The sequence below is a fragment of the Parasteatoda tepidariorum genome, chromosome 7 (assembly GCF_982258835.1).
Source record: "Parasteatoda tepidariorum strain Cologne lab strain chromosome 7, Ptep-v5.0, whole genome shotgun sequence".
NCBI lineage: Eukaryota > Metazoa > Arthropoda > Arachnida > Araneae > Theridiidae > Parasteatoda > Parasteatoda tepidariorum.
Window position 1 is genome coordinate 13772634 of NC_141761.1, and position 16614 is coordinate 13789247.

Here is a 16614-nt window from a genome sequence, read left to right on the forward strand (position 1 = left end):
AAAAGATCATTTCTACTTAATGCATAATTATTTTTGTCTCACTTTTAAAAATAAAATTATTGTTGTGTTTAAAATTATATGTGAATGTACATTTCTGAAGCATTGATGTTAATTCAATAGAAGGGAATATATACATTTTCTGTAATTTTTTAATTACTTTGCATTTTAGAGTAAAAAAAAAGCATTAAATCCTTCAGGATCACAAAGACCTCCAAGGTCCGATAACAATTCAGTGTGGCTGAATGAATGGAGTATGAATGGGCCCTCCTGAAAAAAAACGGCTGTGGCAGGTATATGACTGAAAGTTTATTCTTGGCCATAAATTGCACCGCTGAAAAACAAGACATGAACCCTCAGCCTGAAATTCGTTTGGTTTTCCATTGTTGGTATTGGCAAGTGGCATAAATAAAAACAACAGAAAACTTATGTCTGACCGAGGTATAGTAAACCACCAGAAAACCCAGCAAAATCTACAATAAACAGCGTTTCACAATATAAAAAATCTTTGAAAAAATATTTTTTTCCAGTATAATGCAGAGGTATAGTGGGAAATAGTGTGATTGCAATAGTATATAGTTTGCTTCATAAATTATTAACTAACTGAATAAGTGGAGTCAATCTACAAAAAATAGTTTCCTTACACAAAATTTTATCATACAATGAAATTTTATTCAGAATGTTAATATAAAGCCATTTATTCAAAATATTTTTTGTATAAGGAAATGGTTGCCTCCAGGGCTCGAAAAAACGCAGAAATTTTACCCGTCCCCGAGGACGGCTTGTCCAACAATGTACCCGTCCTCCTTTGAAACTAACCCGTCACTTCTAAATAAATAAAAATATGATTTTCTCTTATTTATTACAAACATTTATATAAATTGCACAATGAATTAGTAGTTACTAGGATTACAAATACTAGGATTACGTTATACAGTGATAAAAGAAATACTAGGTTACTAATAGTAAAACCTAGTATTTCGATTGTGAAATAATTTATTTCTTTGATGAAATAATTTAAATAACAAAGGTTAAGTTATCTGTCAATTATCATGTCAATTTATCCGATGGTACTGCGTTTTTTAAATGAATCAAATATGATGCTTGCCAGTTCCACAATCAAGTCAATGATTTACAGAGGTTTCTGCACAGAAATCTGAAAGAGGTTTTCCATTTAGGTAAATGTTCATAAATTCGTTTAACGCTTCTTGTTTAAGACCAGTAAGTAATGTGTTTTTTTGTAAGTTCATTGCTGAAAAGCCCCTTTCAACCGCTGCAGTACTCCCAGACAGAGAAAACATCAATTCCACCTTGCGCAGTATGTTGCTGTATTTTGAGATTAGAGGGTCATTTTAAAAGTGAGGCGCTAGACTCTTGTAAGATAACAAAAATTTAAATTTATCACGAACATTAACGGGAAAATGGCCGTCCGCGCGGACGCCGGATTCGAGAAATGTCTTGTCCGCGGGGAATTTTTGACTGCCGAGGACGGGCGGTTTTTCGAGCCCTGATTGTCTCTGCTGATGTATGGTAACTATAGAACTGTATAGTGGCTATAGAACAGGGGCTGTATAGTGACTAAATGTTCTATAACAGGGGCTGTATAGTGACTATAGAACATTTAGTCCCTATACAGCCCCTGTGGCAGAACTTTTTCGAGCTATCTACAACAAAACTCTCTATCACTAATATCTTTCTCCAAGATACTTTCAATAATAGCAAACACTTATGTTACTAATTTAAAATAATAAAAGCGCTGTGTTTACAAAGAAAAAAAACTATATAATTTCTTTAATTGAACATGTAACAATTTTTTATTCTAATATTATGGGTGACATTCTCGCCTTTTGCTGGGAGGGGGGGACACACAAATTATTTCTCTCTTCACATTTTGTAAAGAATCATCACAGTAATAAAAATAAAAATCATGAAATCCACTCAGTGGTAATTGCCGAAAAAAAAGATTGACGACAAAATCACGCTAATCGGACTCCTCAAAAGCACGTTTTGTTTCGAGATTAGGTTGCTGTAATAAATAATATTGTATAAAAAATATCGGATTTAAAAACTAAGGTATAACTAACTAATAGCAATAGCTGCACAAAATTTGGTAGAATCATTGCCTTAAAAAAGTATTAACTCAAATGCGCGATTCAAATTTTCCATATTGTTTGAAATATATCGGGATATTTAAAATCCACGTGTTGCTGTTGTTGTTCATTTACGTCGCACTAGAGCTGCACGATGGGCTATTGGCGATGGTCTGGGAAACATCCCTGTGGATGATCCGAAGACATGCCATCACAATTTTGATCCTCTGCAGAGGGGATGGCACCCCCGCTTCGGCAGCCCGACGACCTGCACGCGAAGTCGAGCACTTTACGGTAGAACAGTTCAACGAGGACCAATACCGCACACCCTTGGTCCCTACTCAGGCTGATCCAAGTGGTCACCCACCCGCACACTGACCGTAGCCAGTGATGCTTGACTTCGGTGATATGCTGGGAACCGTGTCTTTACGATCAGTTCACTGCGGAACAAATCCATGTGAAAATCAATATCAGTAACTGCCAAAAAATACAATCGGAACATAAAGGCAGGATTAAAATATTACAAGTAAACTGAAGAAAAGCAATTATTTTCACTTTTCAAAAGAAAAAATCATTCTTCAAGAACTCTAACGTTCTGCGACAATGTCACCGTGTCGCTACGATTCTGCCTCAGGGTATACAGCATACGGCCTTTTCGCCCAATATTCGGTTGGCCTGATGTGAATAGATTTAATAAGGAATAATCTAAAATCGCATATTTTACTCCACATTATTAGAGATTGTTTCTTTACATATTTAAAGTTTTATATCTTGTTTTATGTTTAAAAGAAGAATTAATGTTTTTGTTCGATCGATTCACTCTGCTACTGTCTTTTTTGAGATCTACTCGCATTATTCATTTTAACGAAATGACTTACCTTAAACACTCCTTTACAAGCGTTCATTTTTAATTAAAATTCATAATCATTCACTTTTGAACTTATGACATTGACTAAAATCTTGAATATTTATTTAAATACCTTAAAAAAGGGAAATTAAAGTTCAATAAACTTTTTACATTTTTTTGGAAGAACATATTCTGCAGATTCTGTTGTTGTCCAAGTGCTTCACATTCAGCTTCCTTGTGAATTTGATCAATAGTTTTAAGGATTATTTACATCTCATCTAGGAACCCAATCATTCTAAAAGACAAAAACAAATTTAAATACTCAATTTTAAACTAAAACAAAACTTATAGTGGTAATTTGATATGGTATTTAATGACTTACCCTTTTTAAATCTATAACATCTTGCAACATGAACCTGACCCTAGAGCTAGTTAACCGTTTGTCTACTATCTTTTGCATTTGTGTGAAATAATTTTCCATCTGAAAAAGAGAGATTGCCAAAATATGGGTTTAAAATAAGAGAAAATATGCTAAAATATGGTTACTTACAATATATATTACATCAGTAATAGATTATGAAAAACAAATACACCAGTTTATGTAATTCCTTTTGGTAAAATAGAAGCTAACAATTTCAACTCATTGTTGGTAATTTAAATCAATAGGATAAATTTTTGAACTGTAATGTGTAATATTTTTAGCATCATATTAAATATAGTAATATAGGATAGCAAAATCCGAAATAAAAATAATTACTATTTTAAGAAGATCATCAGAAAGGTTAATAATAATCGTTAAGTTATACAAATGCATGTGTATATATATATATATATATATATATATATATATATATATATATATATATATATATATATATATATATATATATATATATATATATATATATATATATATATATATATATATATATATATATATATATATATATATATATATGACGTAAATGAAGAGCAACAACAACATGGATTATTGGTTCATGAGAATCAAACTTCTCTTGATGGTTTACCACCAATAGTATTAAAGTTGCATTTTCCATCACGGAATAGAGGAAGTTTGTTGGCATATCAAGCACGAAAATGTTTGATGATGGTGACCATCATGCTGTTGTAGATCATTTACTCCACACCAAAGCTACACAATGGACTATTGGCGACGGTCTGGGAAATATCCCTGAGTATGATCCGTAGACATGCCATCACAATTTTGATCCTCTGCAGACGGGATGGCACCCCCGCTTCGGTAGCCCAACGACCTGAACACGAAGTCGAGCACTTTACGGTAGAACAGTTTAACGAGGACCAGTATCACACACCCTCGGTCCCTACGCAGACTGATCCAAGTGTTCACCCACCCGTACACTGACAGCAGCCATTGATGCTTGACTTCGGTGATCTGCTGGGAACCGTGTCTTAACGATCAGTCTACTGCGGGATGAAGCCAACATTAATCACGAAAACTTTTTGATGGGACCATCAAGAATTTTGACTTGAATATGCTACAAGGTGTCTTCATAAACATCTACGGTGGGGATGGAAATCGAACCCGGTACTTAAAATGCCCTGTTACGCTTGGTGGATGCTCAATAACCCGTGAAGTCTCTCTGCTGATATATGTTTGCCATTTCTAACAAAAATACAACTAAATATCAAGATGCATATAATAAAGTTTTACAGAAGTACTCATTCAAAAAAATATTGATAACGCATAGATTTAGCGCTTGCGAAAAATGTCAACTGCTATGTAAAAAATTAGCCTAATTCTCACCTAAAACTTGTTTTTTTGGTAAAAATAGCTCAGTTACAAAGTGATTGCGAAAGACCTGATTAAAATTACACGTTTTTTTAATTATCGTGTTTCACCTCCTCTCAATTACCTCCGTAAATCAAACAGGTTTTGGATGGTTTTTATCTCGCCTCCTTTCTCTTCAGTTATTCGTCACTTTCTGATCTAATTATTCATTTTTTTGGGTGCTCTAATGTTATGATCCTTATAGACTATCATTTTCTAACTTCTATTTTGACCAGGATTCTAGAATTCTTCTGGGGATTATGGAAAATTCATTATAAAAATCTAAGACATCTAAAAATAATGTAAAAATATTGTTTTTGTTTCATAAGGCGTTCTGTTTCGACCATATATTATATATTTTTTAGAATTTTGGAATATATTTATAATATATTTTCAGAATCTTTGTAAAAAAAGGCAAAAATAAGACACATTTGGGATTGATTAAAATTATTTAGGCGAGAATGAAATTTTTTTTTTTTTATTATTTAAAACAAATTTTTTTAATGTTATTTACTTCATATTTTATAATCAAAACTTCTTTGTAAAATGAATCGACCAAAAGTGTACATTTGCTATAAAAACATAAATCTAGACTCATTTCATAAATAATGTTATTTACTTCATATTTTATAATCAAAACTTCTACGTAAAGTGAATAGACGAAATGTGTGCATTTTGTTAACTACCGTAAAATGACTCAAGTAAAATACATACTAAAGATTTTGTTACTATATCAGCAAAAATTATTTAAATTGATTTGAGAGGTTTACGTGGTTTTATTCTTCATGTAACGCAAAGGCTATTAAATTCTATCAAATAATCTACCGCAAAGGTTTAGTCTTTCCTAATTTTTAATCTAGTAGTTTGATTGTCTTCTGACCTTAGCTCGAAATTACAAGGTTACAACGTTGAACACTGATAGTTATAAACGATAACAGTTGTATTAGCGAGAGCATATATACCTAGTGATTTCAAGATCATTTCGAATTATGCAAAAAAATTTTAAAAAAAAGTTTAAAAAGCATAAAAGTTTAAAATTTAATGATATCGAGTGAATTTTAAAACTGAGTAAAATTGATATATTTTTAAGATTGCCACATTATAAATTTAATTTTTTGTGGTTTTTTTTTGGTAATTCCAAGTATAAAAATTAAAATAACTTTTGGTAGAATTTCAAGCCTTTAATGGTTCAGGGTCCTTTGAAAACTTTCAATCTTATTGCCGAGTATGAAAAATCGCATCTCTAAAGTTATTAAATAATCTTTGAAGTATTTCTTGAGGAATTTTGAAAAAAAAATGCCAAAAATGGAAAGTGTCTCTTCTATTATTGTAGGTTTAGTGTACATGGCCCTTAATAATTTCTATTACCCCATAACTTTTACATTCGGTCGAGTGTTATGTTATAACTAACCACATACACAACTTGTTCTAAGTCAGACGGTCAGGGTTTAGTGGTATGAAGCCACAAACTGCTAGTTCCGAGGGTTCGGACATGATCCATATTGAACAACCATATTCAGTAAACAAAAAAAATCTGTGTATTTATTTTAATGGATTGAAACGCATACTTAAGAGTATTATTTTTAAAATATTCCTATACTTTTAAGTATTACTTTTTCCTTTTCTAAGTGCGTTAATTACACAAAACGTAAAAATGAAGAAATTGTTGCTTAAATACTGAATATATAAATGGTTCTATATCTCCCCATATGATTATTTTGCAATTTTCAAACAACGTCAAGAGTTAAATTATAGCATACCATACTAATGGAAATAAGTATAGACCTAGAATATGGGGTAGAAAGTATGCGTATACTTCTTAGTGCATAAAATAGCGCTAAAATGAAAAAATTATTGTATATATCTCCTCTAGAACTTTCAAACTCGATTGGGGGTTATATTATAACAAACTATACAATTATTTCTTAGGAAATAATTTTAGACTAATTTGGGAGTCCACAATGTGGTACAATATGTAAGTCTGTATGTATATCTATATATAAAATGTCTATAATAACGTTAAAATTGAGAAATTGTTGCTTATATATATATATATATATATATATATATATATATATATATATATATATATATATATATATATATATATATATATATATATAAGGCCCGTAACTTACCTTAATATTAAGCTACAAGTTTCGAACTCGGTCAGGCGCTATATTATAACATACTATACTACCCTTTTAAAGGAAATAATTGTAGACAAATTAAGGGCCCCACAATATGTAAGTATGTATGAATATACCTCAAAGTGCCTATAATAGCGTTAAAATGGAGAAACTGTAGCTCACATCTATATAGCCCCAAATCTTTCCTTCATATTTACTTCTAACTTACAAACTCGGTCAGGTATTATATTATACCATGCTCTAATATAGAGAGAAATTCGGGAAATCACAATGATGCACAAAAAATGGTCCCGCAGAGGACTGATCGTTAAGACACGGTTCCCAGTAGATCACCGAAATCAAGCATCAATGGCTGCGGTCAGTGTGCGGGTGGGTGACCACTTGGATCAGTCTGCGTAGGGAACGAGGGTGTGCGGTATTGGCCCTCGTTAAACTGTTCTACCGTGAAATGCTCGACTTCGCGCGCAGGTCGTCGGGCTACCGAAGCGGGGTTGCCATAGGCAGATGGGTATTTAATTTACGTCGTACTACAGCTGCACATCGGGTTATTAGCAACGGTCTGGGATTTGAAGACCTATCATCACAATTTTAATCCTCTGTAGAGGGACGGCTTGCATCCGAAGTCAAGCACTTTACCGTAGAACATTTTCACGAGGACTGATATCGCGCACAATCGGTCCCTACACCGGCTGATCAAAGCGGTCACCCACCCGCTTACTGACCTCAACCAGTAATACTTGACTTTGATATTCTATTGGAAACCGTGTCTTTACGATCAGTTCACTGCGGGACAAAAACTCGAGAAGGATATTGCAATGATACATTCAGGATGGCGGTGGAATCCGTTACTTCCAAGTTAGAGTGCGTTTGGTGGAATGGTGAGATCACTTATCCAGGGAGGCCCCTTTTATCGTTCTCTAAAAATGTCATTTCCTCAGCAACTTTTGCTAGAATTTTTCTCAACCCTTAAAAGTCACCTCATCTCACTCAATTCACAGAAGATATATTACAAACGAGTATTTTATTCATTGATACATGCATACTTGTGTGCTCAATTACATGCATGTTCTCAAATACATGACATAAATTCAATTACGCAAGCACTGGTTTTAAGTCTTTATCAAACAGGTACTTTATTTACGTCACACTAAAGCTGCACAATTGGCGACGGTCTGGGAAACATCCCTGGGGATAATTCGAAGACATGCCATCACAATTTTGATCCTCTTTAGAAGGGATGCGAAGTCGAGCACTTTACGGTGGAACAGCTTAACGAGGACCCATGCAGCACACCCTCGGTCCCTACTCAGACTAATCCAAATGGTCACCCACCCGCTCACTGACCTGCTAGGTAATCTGCTAGGAACTATGCCTCTGCGGAACCTTTATCAAGTAGAAAGACAGATAGTACAATTTAAATAAAGACAGAACCCGCTACCTCCACACTACAGAACTTTTGGCAGGGGATAACGCTCGGCCTCAAAAAACGCGGGTGGCACGGATCCTCTTCATCATCAACTCAATTCGACTTTGATAGACAATAATTGCCAATCGTTATCGATATTAAGGGATATATAATACGGGGCAAGACTGGTACCAAACGAGCTCTTCGTACCTCTGCTTTGTTGTTGTGAGTTTTTTTTTGTGAGTTGGTTGTGTATTTAGTCTAATTTTAGATACAACGAAGGAAATCATGTGTCTTTCTAGGTGTGGTGTAATTTTTACTGAACTTTACAGTAAGTCTTTTTCTAATTTTCGCTACTTTTACATACACTTAAAGTTTTTCGAGATAATTGATGGTATGCTTGTAATTGCCTAAATTTCGGAATAATTAATATATCTCTTTTATTAACTTGGTTCAATTGTAAAATCTAAAAATAGTTCTTTTTCGAATATTTTGATAAATATTGGTTTATTTAGAGTATTACTTTTAAAATTATCAGTTTCGCTTAGTTAAAATTCTCTTTAGATTATTGAGTAAAAACGACTTCAGTTTTACGAAACAATAGTTTTACTCTTTTATTTATATATATATATATATATTTTCACGGGATTTAACGTGATTATTAGTTTTTGAATACTAGACATTGCACATACTTTAAATACTGTATCTAACAGTCTGCTTTCTAAACTTAGTAATTTTAAATTTTTTTTAAAATTTAGGTTGCATAAACTTTTAATTTTGTTAAACAAAGTCTTTGTGAAGTCCGAGCTTAGTTCGTTTCTACCTTAGAACCTTATATGGCAGTACTTTTACTTTCGTTATTTGTACTGCCGGTACAAGTAAAAAATGCGTACTTTTACTTGTAATTCGTTACTTTTAAAATTTAGTACTTTCGTTACTTTTTTAGGGAAAAAGTACAAGTATTTGTAACGGAAATACCAAATTAAATCGTTACTTCTTTCTAAAACTCTGTAAGCTTTCTGGAAAGAAAAAAAAATTTAAAAAAAATGCTTGCGTTTTTGCGGAAAATGATTTTCTCGCATGACTTCAGCATTAGCCATTGTTAAAAATAAAACTGTAGACTGTTCTGTTTAAACTTATACTGCACGTTCAATTATTTTTTACTAGCTCAAAGATCACAAAGCTATCTGAAACCCCGTGTTTGCTTTGTTTATGTTTGTGCTTTTAAAACTAGTTTCTATAGAGTAAAACAATTTTACATCAATGGTAATTTAAATAAATAAAAATAATAAACTAAAAATTAAAATCAATTGATAAAATTTCTTTTTCGGGCAAATCCATAAAAAGTTTGATATTAAAATTAAATTTGATTTTAAAATTGTATTATACGATTATATTATAAAATTATATTATAATATTCTTCCGAATTTAAAAGTAAATTAATGTCCATAACTTTCAAAATTAAAAATAATTAAATAAATAACAGCAATTTTGCAAAAACATTAAAGAACATAAGGATATTATTCAATAAAATTTTAGGTTACTTTGAATTTTCGATTTCCTGGAAATCTACTTTTAAATCGTTACTTTTTTTAAAAATACTTGTACTTTTACTCATTACTTTTTAAAAGTAACGTTGCCATATATGCTTAGAACACTGAATTCACTATTTTCCTGATGAGTTCTAGTTTTTCACCGATAATGACTTCAGTCGAGTGAGGGAAATGTGGCTGGGGGTTTTGGGATATACCATACTGTAAAATATATGTAAAATTTATGTATTGAAAATCATATTTTTTTTTATGCTAGTTATATTATATTTACCTTTAAAATTTCGTTTAATTGAATAAGATGTGTGTGTGTGTAATCCATTACCTTTTATGTGTATGCAAAAATTATGAATACAGTAGTTGTTGCATTTAAAATGTTATTTTTGTAACGAAACCATTTTAGCTTTTATATTAATATAAAGAACAAAATTGAAGAGTCAAATTTTCCATTTTTCGTCAATTTTTCTGAAATATTACATTTCGTATGTCTGCTCTTCTAGAATGACAAACGCTCGTTGGCTCCAATCTACGGCTATTCTATGAGCTTCTGCTTGCAACATTTTACCAATTGAAGCTGTATGTGTTGGCTATTGCCATCAATTTATGTTTTGTGGAACAAAAATAGATTAAGTAAAAACGTCATCAGTACTTTGTTATAAAAGGATTCGCCACGGATCGGCGAGTTAAAATTCTATCCGCTGACTGATTAAAACATTCCTGCGGGCAGCAGTTTGCCCATCCCTGCCCTAGAGTGAAGAGAAGCTACCCTCCTTGAAATGCGCTATTGTTTCCATAGCAGCAGTCGGCCTCAGACTTTGTGGCGGGGGTAGTTTTTACCGTAGACAAACTATAGGTTTGCAAGTCCATTTCGTTTTTATTCGGTTTCGCTACCCCATATATGTCTAGGATCTCTCCTCTTCTGTTTCCTTAAATCAGGAAAGTTTAATATCGTTATACAGTTAATTAGTTCGTATGTAGTTACTCAAATGTGATAACCTTCAGCCGGTGCGATTAATTATAATGAATTTTACCTAGAGTGCTTCTAATATGGCCAGGTACTAAAAGATTCTTTGTAAAATCTTGCATATTATCAATATCATCAATTAGCATATTATCATTTTATGTATAATCGATTTCATGATTTTATTCGGGATTTCAGGATTCGGGATTTACTTCTGAAGTAAACAGATTAAAAAATTCGAAACAGTTAAAATCTCATTCAGACAAGAAATTTGTCGGAGAACTGTAAAATGAACTAAAATATTAAGTCTTTTATTTTTTCAATTCTTCTCGGAATTGGAGATTTTAAGTTAACCGCCTGAATATACAGCATCGAACTCTAGTATTGTAGTAGTATTAGTTTAATTTCATCTATCTATTAGTAATAAGTATACAACGTTCATCAACGAACTTGAAGTATATTTTGTAAAAGTATAAAAACATATTTCACTGTATATGCAACAAATTTTATATTTTTAATGACAGGTTTCCCATTTTCTTGCAGGATCCAAGAAACTACCTGAAAATAGATGTTTGATACTTTACTTCACAAAGTTTTTTACGCTAGATTAAAAATCTATTCCATACAGAAGAATGTTGGTCATCATTATCCGATTTAGATTGGGTAAGGAAGTTAAGATTTATTTTGATCTGATCAAAAAATTGTTTAATAGAAATTTTATTCTATGAGTCTACTGTTTAACATTTCATCATTAGAACGTTCGCTTTTGAAAACCTTTTAAATTTTTGATCCATCTTTTGAAATGATATTAATTTTTTCGCACTCACAAATGAAAATGAAAGTAGACTCATAAAGACACTTGAATATTTTTAAGCTTTGAAAATTTAACCTTTTAGTTTGAATAAATTAAATTTTCAAGTTATTATATATTATATAAACTTTATAAAAAGACATATCCTTTTCTGAAAATTTCGAGTTTTTGCCCTCAGAATTTTGTTACAATTTAAATGCATTTCAAGAACGTAGATTTTTTACTCCAGGACACATAATAGTTTACTTTAGACTTCCTTGAAACTTTGCATGTAGATTTTGTATAATGTTGGAGACTAACTAAGTGCTAGGGTGCAAGCGTGAATTTGTTATTTCTATCAAGCCTTAAGAATATTAAATTTTTCATTAAAGATTCAATATTAATGTATAGTTAATTCTTTTTGAAATTACAAAATAGTTAAAAACTCGGGTAATAACGTTAATTTAGGTATTTTGAAATTTATGAATTAGAATTTACTGTAGAGCCTTTAGCGTGGCATGAAACATGTGTAGTTTTGAACTTATTTTGACTAATATTTTATACATTTTTAAACTTTACATTAAATTTAATTTTAAGTCTTAAAAATTGCGTAAATCCTTCCATGATCAGTCTGATGGTATCGAGCTTCTAAACCATGAACAGACTGAGGATATTTTACGTCAGAATCGTGATACAAATTCTTGAGATTTTATTATGCTTTTTATAAAACATTTGACAATATTAGTGTTATTTTGCTTTTTATTAGAAAAACATTTTTCTCGATAAAAATTTTGCATTGAACTGAAAATTGAATAAGTTCCATGCTCTACAATTTTGACTATCCCATGAAACTTTTTTGACACTCTAGATCAATAAAAAAAAACTTGTGCCCACTTATTTTGAAATTTTCTAGCTGCAACATATTTTATAGTAATTTCAATATTCCAAAACGTTCATACTATATATCAAACTATTTTCATGTTTTTTTTTTTTTCAAAACTTTCTTTCTGCTCAGTATGGAAATTAGTTGAAAAATGCGTAGATTTTTCCCTACAATCTAAAAAGAAATGTAAATAGAGTTGAAATTAACAAATCTTTATATTTAAAGAGAAATTTAGTGCAAAGAGCTTATTTAAACTTAAAAATGGAAATTTTTTTTTAAAAAAATTGAATTTTCTTGTTATAGCATGAAATACGTACCAAATTGTTTTTTAATATTCTCTATAATTATAAACAATCTTTCAAGTTACAGCAATGTAACAGTATTTTTAAGTACTATTTAGCAATGTAAAGCATTTGTGAGTCATTTTGTTACTTGGTTGTATACTTCTGTTGATGAAAGCCAATTAACAACCAATAAAAGCCAATTATCGATGATCAGGAGGCTAATAAAATTTGGTAATTTCTCCAAAGCTCCAAAATAACTTTTACGAATATCTGACTGTAAATCTCTTAATTTCGTGGTTATTTAGAGTTTTTGGTAATTGAAATTTCGTTCTCATTCAAATTTCGTCTGTCTTTGTTAATAGATTTCTGGGATAAATATTTGAAAAGCAAGCATATAGTTCAGAGGTCCTGCGAGTAGAAATTAAATGTTCGGACTGATATGGACATAGTTACAAGTTTTTAAGAATTTTGCAAAATGAAGATTTTGTAAATGACTCAGGAGGTTTACTGAGATTTGCGTAGCTAATAGTTATAAAACTTCACCCAATAATATCAAACACTGCCTCTAACTAAAGTAAAATCCCTATGTTAATTTGACCATAAGAGTAAAGACATTTTGTTTTATGTTTAAAACTAGGCTTTGCATTGAGTACTTCATCGTCATATAGTCTCCTTGGGAACCATATTTTCAAAGATGTCCGTTGCTGACCTAGCTGCCATGAGGATCGTAGTTTGCCAAGATGTCCATTGCTGACCTATCTGCCATGAGGACCGTAGTTTGCCAAGATGTCCATTGCTGACCTATCTGCCATGAGGACCGTAGTCTGCCAAGATGTCCATTGCTGACCTATCTGCCATGAGGACCGTAGTCTGCCAAGATGTCCATTGCTGACTTGGCTGCCATGAGGATCGTAGTCTGCCAAGATGTCCATTGCTGACTTGGCTGCCATGAGGATCGTAGTCTGCCAAGATGTCCATTGCTGACTTGGCTGCCATGAGGATCGTAGTCTGCCAAGATGTCCATTGCTGACTTGGCTGCCATGAGGGTCGTAGTCTGCCAAGATGTCCATTGCTGACTTGGCTGCCATGAGGGTCGTAGTCTGCCAAGATGTCCATTGCTGACTTGGCTGCCATGAGGGTCGTAGTCTGCCAAGATGTCCATTGCTGACTTGGCTGCCATGAGGTTCGTAGTTTGCCAAGATGTCCATTGCTGACTTGGCTGCCATGAGGATCGTAGTTTGCCAAGATGTCCATTGCTGACTTGGCTGCCATGAGGATCGTAGTTTGCCAAGATGTCCATTGCTGACTTGGCTGCCATGAGGATCGTAGTCTGCCAAGATGTCCATTGCTGACTTGGCTGCCATGAGGATCGTAGTCTGCCAAGATGTCCATTGCTGACTTGGCTGCCATGAGGATCGTAGTCTGCCAAGATGTCCATTGCTGACTTGGCTGCCATGAGGGTCGTAGTCTGCCAAGATGTCCATTGCTGACTTGGCTGCCATGAGGGTCGTAGTCTGCCAAGATGTCCATTGCTGACTTGGCTGCCATGAGGGTCGTAGTCTGCCAAGATGTCCATTGCTGACTTGGCTGCCATGAGGGTCGTAGTCTGCCAAGATGTCCATTGCTGACTTGGCTGCCATGAGGGTCGTAGTCTGCCAAGATGTCCATTGCTGACTTGGCTGCCATGAGGGTCGTAGTCTGCCAAGATGTCCATTGCTGACTTGGCTGCCATGAGGGTCGTAGTCTGCCAAGATGTCCATTGCTGACTTGGCTGCCATGAGGATCGTAGTTTGCCAAGATGTCCATTGCTGACTTGGCTGCCATGAGGATCGTAGTTTGCCAAGATGTCCATTGCTGACTTGGCTGCCATGAGGATCGTAGTTTCCCAAGATGTCTATTGCTGACTTGGCTGCCATGAGGATCGTAGTTTGCCAAGATGTCCATTGCTGACTTGGCTGTCATGAGGACCGTAGTTTGCCAAGATGTCCATTGCTGACTTGGCTGTCATGAGGACCGTAGTTTGCCAAGATGTCCATTGCTGACTTGGCTGTCATGAGGACCGTAGTTTGCCAAGATGTCCATTGCTGACTTGGCTGCCATGAGGATCGTAGTTTGCCAAGATGTCCATTGCTGACTTGGCTGCCATGAGGATCGTAGTTTGCCAAGATGTCCATTGCTGACTTGGCTGCCATGAGGTTCGTAGTTTGCCAAGATGTCCATTGCTGATCTAGTTGCCATGAGGATCGTAGTTTGCCAAGATGTCCATTGCTGATCTAGTTGCCATGAGGATCGTAGTTTGCCAAGATGATCTACTTCAGTTGCCTAGTCGTCATGACATAATAGAAACGCTGATCATATTTCTTCAACTTAACACGAGGTTTATTTTTATTCTCCTTGAATTATATGAAAATTCCATTTTTAATATTTTGATTATTTAAATTTTTTTTCTTATAAGAATTAAGTTCTATAATTATTTTTAATTAAATCTAAACACATATTTATAAATTATATGAAATTTAAGTGTACATCTTTTAAAAGTTTATTTCAGAGATTTTTCTTAAGCGTAAAGAATAATTAAATCTTATTTACCTAAATATTCCTTTTTATCATATCTAGAAGTTTTTAGGCTTAAATTATTTTGAGTCATATTTACCCATTAAATATTTTAAATTAAATTTAGTCTCTAAAATTTAGATGCACCTTTTGTAATGTCTATATACGTACTGTTAATAGTCTTAAAATTATTAAGACAAGCTTATTGTTATCTATCGCTCGTTATCTGCTATGACATAATATTTAAGAAAAATTAAATATTAGCGCAAAAGAACTAATTTCGATTTATCTGTGGTTTTCCTCAGAGCTATTGTCCAGTACACTAACTAAAATCTAAAAATTGTACTATTCAAAAGAATTGTTTTGGTGTGCCAGTTTAAATTCAAATCATTAGATTCAAAGAATTGTTAAAAATTTCGTTCGGTTCTCAGACGAAACTTATTTAGATGAATAAAATTTTATATCTGATTTAATTTTGGTATTACAAGTTTTTAAATTCTTTTTCAATGTATTTCCACCAAATACATCATGCGTTACTTTCATATTTTAGAATCGTAAATGTGTGTGTGTGGGGGAGGGGTGAGTTAATTTCAAAGTCAACTGTTAAAATACACTTAATCTGAAGTTTAAGCAAAACTTAAGTAAAAAAGATTTGAGGAATTAATATGATAGACAAAATTCGTACCTAAAATTTGCAGGATATTATTAAAATAAACTAACTCTTAAACTCTTCAGGGCCCGGGTAAAAACCGGTATTTATTAAATCAACATTTTAAAACTCTTTGAGGTAACAGGATGCATAGAAACCGGAAAACTAGTACATAAAATATCAAATTTAGTGTTAATAAAACACTCGTTATGAAGTTGATAGTTATCAATTAATCCCACCTCACCAGTAAAATACTATTAAATACCAGTTTTCGTATTTAAGGTAACCCGTACTGTTCGAAATACCAATTTTATCTTACTATTCCGGATCTGTCTGTTTGTGTACCTATCACTTAAATTATTTAAAACCCTTCATGCTATAAAGACTAGCTGTCTCGTCATAGTATCGCATTTTTGAAATTTTATTTTTCTCCTAATCTTAGTTAACTATACAACATTAATTGTTTGCTATCAAAGCTAAGTTGGCACTTCACACATTAGGTCTTATTTTCATTTACGTAACTGTATTAAGATAGATTTCACAAAACCAATTTAAATTTATAATTTGTCGATCATTTCTATAGTATCTATAGGCAATAACCATTTTAGGTATTTATTCCAAATTTAAAAGAATGTGCTTCATATA

General features: G+C 32.9%; 1 long non-coding RNA gene across 1 annotated transcript; it reads left to right on the forward strand.

The window, feature by feature from the left end:
• The first annotated feature begins 8511 nt into the window (after nucleotides 1-8511).
• On the forward strand, nucleotides 8512-13527 carry LOC147806868 (uncharacterized). The gene is made up of 3 exons (XR_015435323.1): nucleotides 8512-8630; nucleotides 11354-11473; nucleotides 13405-13527. It is a non-coding gene; the product is annotated as an uncharacterized LOC147806868 (long non-coding RNA).
• Nucleotides 13528-16614: the final 3087 nt, after the last annotated feature.